This window comes from Triticum dicoccoides, chromosome 6B (genome assembly GCF_002162155.2).
Source record: "Triticum dicoccoides isolate Atlit2015 ecotype Zavitan chromosome 6B, WEW_v2.0, whole genome shotgun sequence".
NCBI classification, from domain to species: domain Eukaryota; kingdom Viridiplantae; phylum Streptophyta; class Magnoliopsida; order Poales; family Poaceae; genus Triticum; species Triticum dicoccoides.
The window spans coordinates 446,860,327-446,868,959 of NC_041391.1; positions in this window are offsets into that span (position 1 = coordinate 446,860,327).

An 8,633-nucleotide genomic window follows, 5' to 3' on the forward strand; every position below is an offset into this window, starting at 1 on the left:
TGCAGCAGCAACCGCCTCCTGAGCAGCGGCATGTTGGCGAGCTGCCTCCGCTCTCCCCTCGTGTTAAGCTGCTTCCTCCCTGGTAACAACACATCTTCCTTTTGCCTGATAACAAAACTCGGATGACAACACTTTCTCAAAATAATTATAACATGATACAACAAAATAGTATCTCGCTATCCCGTTCTGAGACCGCAAAACATAAATGCAGAGCACCTTTAAAGATCAAGGACTGACTAAACATTGTAATTCATGGTAAAAGAGATCCAGTCAAGTCATACCCAATATAAACTAATAGTAATGAATGCAAATGACAGTGTGCTCTCCAGCGGGTGCTTTTAATAAGAAGGGTGATGACTCAACATAAAAGTAAATAGATATGCCCTTTGCAGAGGGAAGCAGGGATTCGTAGAGGTGCCAGAGCTTGATTTTAAAATAGAGATTAAATAACATTTTGAGCGGCATACTTTTTTTGTCAACACAACAACTATGAGATGGTTGTATCTTCCATACTACATGCATTATAGGTAGTTCCCAAATAGAATGGTAAAGGTTTACACTCCCCCAACCACCAACAAGCATCAATCCATGGCTTGCTTGAAACAACGAGTGCCTCCAACATACAACAGCCCTGGGGGAGTTTTGTTTAATTATTTTGATTTGCTTTGATCTTTTTGGATCGTGGGACTGGGCATCCCGTTTACCGGCCCTTTCTCGTGAATGAGGAGCAGAGTCCACTCCTCATGAGAATAACCCACCTAGCATGGAAGATATAGGCAGCCCTAGTTGTAACATGAGCTGCTCGAGCATACAAAACAAAATTTCATTTGAAGGTTTGGAGTTTGGCACATACAAATTTACTTGGAACGGCAGGTAAATACCGCAAATAGGAAGGTATAGTGGACTCATATGGAACAACTTTGGGGTTTAAGGAGTTTGGATGCACAAGCAGTATTCCCACTTAGTACAGGTGAAGGCTAGCAAAAGACTGGGAAGCGACCAACTGAGAGAGCGACAATAGTCGTAAACATGCATTAAAATTATTTTACACTAAATACAAGCATGAGTAGGATATAATCCACCATGAACATAAATATCGTGAAGGCTATGTTGATTTGATTCAACTACATGCGTGAACATGTGCCAAGTCGAGTCACTCAATTCATTTAAAGGAGGATACCATCCCATCATATCACATCATAATCATTCTAATAGCATGTTGGCACGCAAGGTAAACCATTATAACTCATAGCTAATCAAGCATGGAACAAGCAACTATAATCTCTAAATGTCATTACAAATATGTTTACTTCATAATAGCTGACTCAGAAACGATGAACTCATCATATTTACAAAAACAAGAGAGGTCGAGTTCATACCAGCTTTTCTCATCCAATAAGTCCATCATATATCATCATTATTGCCTTTCACTTGCACGACCGAACGATGTATATAATAATAAGAGTGCACGTGCATTGGACTAAGCTGGAATCTGCAAGCATTCAACTCAAAAAGAGAAGACAAGATAATATGGGCTCTAAGTTAAATAAACAATCATGCATATAAGAGCCACTAAGCATTTTCAATAAAGTCTTCTCGACCCCAAAAGAAAGAAAAGAAAAGAAAACTATTTTCAATAAAGTCTTCTTAAGGTTTATCAAACACACAAGAAGAAAACTAGAAAAAGAAATTTAAACTAACATGGATAATACAATGAAAGAGTATGAGCATCGACAACTAGTGTGTGAACATGAATGTAAAGTCGGTGAGAAATACATACTACCCCAAGCTTAGGCTTTTGGCCTAAGTTGGTCTAGTACCAAGGACCGTTGCTACTCTCCCCGGTGTAATGGGAGGTGTAACCAGGATACCACTGGCTGGTCATCTCCGGATCCCATTGGACAGATGATGCACGATAAGGGTCCAGTTCAGGTTTCGACTCAGGTTCAGGCTCTGGAGTGAAAGCTTGGGCTCGATGATTATTCACCGCTTCCGGTGTGACAAGAAAATTTTCTGCAAACAAATCAAACAACAGAGGCGCAGGAAAAATAATAATGTCAATGTGTTTCTTATTAAATCTAAGTTTATACAAGAGCGTCGTCTCTTTGTTGTCAACAATAAACTTGTGTGCTACCATGCTCTTGTAATCTAAAATATGGGGAGGCAATTTTATCTCCTCCTCCTCAACATTTTCTGAAAGTTTCTAAAATTTTAGTAACTTCAAAATAAAAGTGAATAAAACTAAACAAAATTGATAGCAACTACTCCTACAAGTGCCTAGAGCCTATATCATGCATTGGAATTGCTTGGGACCTCAAAAATTTAACATGCAAGCTCAAGAACATGGTCACCTAAGCAGCAAAAATTTGCAATGAATAAAGCACTAGAACAAAAACTAATTGGACCAATGGAGGAGTCACATACCAAACAACAATCTCCCAAAGCAGTTTTGTGAATGGAGCTTTGAGCTAAGAGATCGAAAATCGTAGCAAAACGAGCTAGAACTCGTGCTTGAGCTGGATGGAGATTTTTTTGGGTAGAAGATGAAGTGTGTGGGTGGTGGCATAAGTGGAGGGGGCCACCAGGGGCCCACGAGACAGGGGAGCGTGCCCTCCTCTCTCGTGGCCTAGTGCTTGCCTCTCCTGCAGTGTTTTCAGTGCCTAAAATCCTCAAATATTCCAGAAAAAATCATACTAAATTTGCACGGCATTTGGAGCACTTTTATTTTCGGACTATTTTTTAGTGCACAGATAATTCAGAAAACAGACAGATAATACTATTTTTGCTTTATTTATTCTAAATAACAGAAAGTAAAAAGAGGGTACAGAAGGTTGTGCCTTCTAGTTTCATCCATCTCGTGATCATCAAAATGAACCCATTAACAAGGTTGATCAAGTCTTGTTAACAACCTCATTCCGAATAACACAGAACCGGAGAAATTTCGAATAACACTAAGTTACCTCAACGGGCATATGAAAATCCCCAACAATAAGAATATCATACTTTTTCTTGACAGTAGGAAGAGGAAATTCTAAACCTCCAAAAATGATAATTGGAACTTTTTCAATATAATTGATGCTATGAACTTGAGATTGTTTCCTCGGAAAGTGTACTGTATGCTCATTACCATTAACATGGAAAGTGACATTGCCTTTGTTGCAATCAATAACAGCCCTGCAGTATTAAGAAAAGGTCTACCAAGGATAATAGACATACTATCGTCCTCGGGAATATCAAGAATAACAAAGTCCATTAAGATAGTGACATTTGCAACCACAACAGGCACATCCTCACAAATACCGACAGGTATAGTAGTTGATTTATCAGCCATTTGCAAAGATATTTCAGTAGGTGTCAACTTATTCAATTCAAGTCTACGATATAAAGAGAGAGGCATAACACTAACACCGGCTCCAAGATTACATAAAGCAGTTCTAACATAATTTATTTTAATGGAACATGGTATAGTTGGCACACCCAGATCTCCAAGTTTCTTTGGCATTCCACCCTTAAAAGTGTAATTAGCAAGCATGGTGGAAATTTCAGCTTCCGGTATCTTTCTTTTATTTGTAATGATATCCTTCATATACTTAGCATAAGGATTTACTTTAAGCATATCAGTTAAGCGCATACGTAAGAAAATAGGTCTAATCATTTCAACAAAGCGCTCAAAATCCTCATCATCCTTTGACATGGATGGTTTAGGAGGAAAGGGCATGGGTTTCTGAACCCATGGTTCTGTTTCTTTACCGTGCTTCCTAGCAACAAAATCTCTCTTATCATAACGTTGATTCCTTGATTGTGGGTTATCAAGATCAACAGCAGGTTCAATCTCTACATCATTGTTTTTGCTAGGTTGAGCATCAACATGAACATTATCATTAACATTATCACTAGGTTCATGTTCATCACCTGATCGAGTTTCAGCATCAGAAATAGAAATATCATTGGGATTCTCAGCTGTGTCTACAGTAGGTTCACTAGAAGCATGCAAAGTCCTATCGTCTTTCTTTTTCTTCTTCTTAGAAGAACTAGGTGCCTCTAAATTATTTCTCTGAGAATCTTGCTCGATTCTCTTAGGGTGGCCTTCAGGATACAAAGGTTCCTGAGTCATTCTACCAATTCTAGTAGCCACTCTAACAACAAAGTCATTTTTATTATTTAATTCATCAAGCAAATCATTTTGAGCTTTAAGTACTTGCTCAGCTTGAGTAGCAACCATAGAAGCATATTTGCTAACCAGTTTGGGTTCATCTTTAACTCTAGCCAGATTATCGCTTACGTGTCCTATCTCGAAAGCATTATTCTTTAACTCTGTACCAACATAAGTATTAAAACTTTCTTGTCTAGCCATAAAGTCATCAAATTCATCTAAGCATGGGCTATGAAATTTAGTAGAGGGGATTTCAACTTTATCATATCTATAGAGAGAATTTACCTTTACTACCTGTATCGGGTTATCATGACAATGTGGTTCTTCAGGCGGTAAATTAAGACCATGTATCTCTTCAATAGGAGGTAAATTCTTAACATATTCAGCTTTAATACCTTTTTCTTTCATTGATTTCTTTGCCTCTTGCATATCTTCAGGACTGAGAAATAAAACACCTCTCTTCTTCGGAGTGGGTTTAGGAATAGGCTCAGGAGTTGGCTCAATTAGTTCAGGAATTGCCTCAGGAATTGGCTCAGGAAGAGTCCATTTATTTTCATTAGTCAACATATTATTCAATAATATTTCAGCTTCGTCGACTGTTCTTTCCGTGAAAACACAACCAGCAGAACTATCCAAGTAGTCCTTGGAAGCATCGGTTAGTCCATTATAAAAGATATCAAGTATTTCATTTTTCTTAAGAGGATGATCAGGCAAAGCATTAAGTAACCGGAGAAGCCTCCCCCAAGCTTGTGGGAGACTCTCTTCTTTGATTTGCACAAAAATATATATTTCCCGCAAGGCAGCTTGTTTCTTATGAGTAGGGAAATATTTAGCAGAGAAGTAATAAATCATATCCTGGGGACTACGCACACAATCAGAAGCAAGTGAATTATACCAAGTCTTAGCATCACCGTTTAATGAGAATGGAAATATCTTAAGGATATAAAAATAGCGAGACTTCTCATCATTAGTAAACAGGGTAGCTATATCATTCAACTTGGTAAGATGTGCCACAATAGTTTCAGATTCAAGGCCATAAAACGGATCAGATTCAACTAAAGTAATAATTTCAGGATCAACAGAGAATTCATAATCCTTATCAGTAACACAAATAGGTGAAGTAGCAAAAGTAGGATCGGGTTTCATTCTAGCATTAAGAGACTGCTGCTTCCATTTAGCTAATAGTTTCTTAAGATCATATCTATCATTGCAAGCAAAAATTTCCCTAGCAGCTTCTTCATTCATAACATAACCCTTAGGAACAACAGGTAATACATAATCATTGGGAGAACCTTCATCATCACTATCATCAGTAATAGGATCTTCAGTAATTTCCTTCCCCCTAACTCTAGCAAGTTGTTCATCATGAAATTCACCTAATGGCAAAGTAGTATCACGCACAGAAGTAGTTTCATCATGCATAGCAGAAGTGGCATCATCAATAACATGCGACATATCAGAATTCATAGCAGTAGCAGGTTTAGGTGTCATAAGCCTACTAATAACGGAAGGAGAATCTAGTGCAGAGCTAGATGGCAATTCCTTACCACCCCTTGTAGTTGAGGGCAAAATCTTGGTTTTAGCATCTTCCAAGTTCTTAATAGCGATCAACAGATATAAATCCCAAGTGACTCAGAGAATAGAGCTATGCTCCCCGGCAATGGCGCCATAAATTAGTCTTGATAACCCACAAGTGTAGGGGATCGCAACAGCTTTCGAGGGTAAAGTATTCTACCCAAATTTATTGATTCGACACAAGGGGAGCCAAAGAATATTCTTGAGTATTAGGAGTTGAGTTGTCAATTCACACCTGGATAACTTAGTATCTGCAGCAAAGTATTTAGTAGAAAAAGTGGTATGATAATAAAGGTAACGGTAGCAAAAGTAAATATAAATGTTTTTGGGTTTTTGTAGTAGTTGTAACAGTAGCAACGGAAAAGTAAATAAGCGAAGAACAATATATGAAAAGCTCGTAGGCAATGGATCAGTGATGGATAATTATGCCGGATGCGATTCCTCATGTAATAGATATAATATAGGGCGACACAGAACTAGCTCCAGTTCATCAATGTAATGTAGGCATGTATTCCGTAAATAGTCATACGTGCTTATGGAAAAGAACTTGCATGACATCTCTTGTCCTACCCTCCCGTGGCAGCGGGGTCCTTACGGAAACTAAGGGATATTAAGGCCTCCTTTTAATAGAGAACTAAAACAAAGCATTAGCACATACTGAATACATGAACTCCTCAAACTATGGTAATCAACAAGAAGTATTCTGATTATTGTCACTTCGGGGTTGTCGGATCATAACACATAATAGGTGACTATAGACTTGCAAGATAGGATCAAGAACACACATATATTCATGAAAACATAATAGGTTTAGATATGAAATCATGGCACTCGGGCCCTAGTGACAAGCATTAAGCATAGCAAAGTCATAGTAACATCAATCTCTGAACATAGTGGATACTAGGAAACAAACCCTAACAAAACTAACTTGATTACATGGTAAATCTCATCCAACCCATCACCGTCCAGCAAGCCTACGATGGAATTACTCATGCACGGCGGTGAGCATCATGAAATTGGTGATGGAGGATGGTTGATGATGACGACAGCGACGAATCCCCCTCTTCGAAGCCCCGAACGGACTCCAGATTAGCCCTCCCGAGAGAGATTAGGGCTTCGTGGCGGCTCCATGTCATAAAACGCGATGAAACTTTCTCTCTGGTTTTTTTCTCTCCGAACGTGAATATATGGAGTTGGAGTTGACGTCGGTGGAGGTCCAGGGGGCCCACGAGATAGGAGGCCGCGCCCTGGGGGCGCCCCTTGTCTCGTGGATAGCCCGTGGGCCCCCTGGCATTGATTCTTTCGCCAAAAATTCTTATTAATTCCAAAAAGTGCCTCCGTGGATTTCCAGGACATTCCGAGAACTTTTCTTTTCTACAAATAAAACAACGTCATGGCAGTTCTGCTGAAAACAACGTCAGTCCGGGTTAGTTTCATTCAAATCACGCAAGTTAGAGTCCAAAACAAGGGCAAAAGTGTTTGGAAAAGTAGATACGTTGGAGATGTATCAATTGTTGGAAATATGCCCTAGAGGAAATAATAAATGGATTATTATTATATTTCCTTGTTCATGATAATTTTCTTTTATTCATGCTATAATTGTATTATCCGGAAATCGTAATACACGTGTGAATACATAGACCACAATACGTCCCTAGTAAGCCTCTAGTTGACTAGCTCGTTGGTCAACAGATAGTCATGGTTTCCTGACTATGGACATTAGATGTCGTTGACAACGGGATCACATCATTAGGAGAATGATGTGATGGACAAGACACATTCCTAAGCATAGCACAAGATCGTGTAGTTCGTTTTGCTAGAGCTTTTCCAATGTCAAGTATCTCTTCCTTAGACCATGAGATCGTGTAACTCCCGGATACCGTAGGAGTGCCTTGGGTGTACCAAACGTCACAACGTAACTCGGTGACCATAAAGGTGCACTACAGGTATCTCCGAAAGTGTCTGTTGGGTTGACACGGATCGAGACTGGGATTTGTCACTCCGTGTTACGGAGAGGTATCACTAGGCCCACTCGGTAGTGCATCATTATAATGAGCTCAAAGTGACCAAGTGTCTGGTCACGGGATCATGCATTATGGTACGAGTAAAGTGACTTGCCGGTAACGAGACTGAACGAGGTATTGGGATACCAACGATCGAGTCTCGGGCAAGTAACATACCGTCTGACAAAGGGAATAGTATACGGGGTTGCTTGAACCCTCGACATCGTGGTTCATCCGATGAGATCATCGAGGAGCATGTGGGAGCCAACATGGGTATCCAGATCCCGCTGTTGGTTATTGACCGGAGAACCATCTCGGTCATGTCTGCATGTCTCCCGAACCCGTAGGGTCTACACACTTAAGGTTTGGTGATGCTATGGTTGTATGAATATGAGTATGCAGCAAACCGAATGTTGTTTGGAGTCCCGGATGAGATCCCGGACGTCACGAGGAGTTCCGGAATGGTCCGGAGGTAAAGAAAACTATATAGGAAGTGATGTTTCGGCCATCGGGAAAGTTTCGGGGTCACCCGGTATTGTACCGGGACCACCGGAAGGGTCCCGGGGGTCCACCGAGTGGGGCCACCTATCCCGGAGGGCCCCGTGGGCTGAAGTGGGAGGGGAACCAGCCCCTAGTGGGCTGGTGCGCCCCCCTTGGGCCCCCCTGTGCCTAGGGTTGGAAACCCTAGGTGGGGGGGCGCACCACTTGCCTTGGGGGGCACTCCACCCCCCTTGGCCGCCGCCCCCCCTTGGGAGATTGATCTCCCAGGGCCGGCGCCCCCCCTGGGGGCCTATATAAAGGAGGGCAGGGGGGAGGGCAGCCGCACCCAAGTCTTGGTGCCTCCCTCCCCCTGCTACACCTCGTCCTCCTCCCGTAGCAGCTTGGCGAAGCCCTGCCGGAGT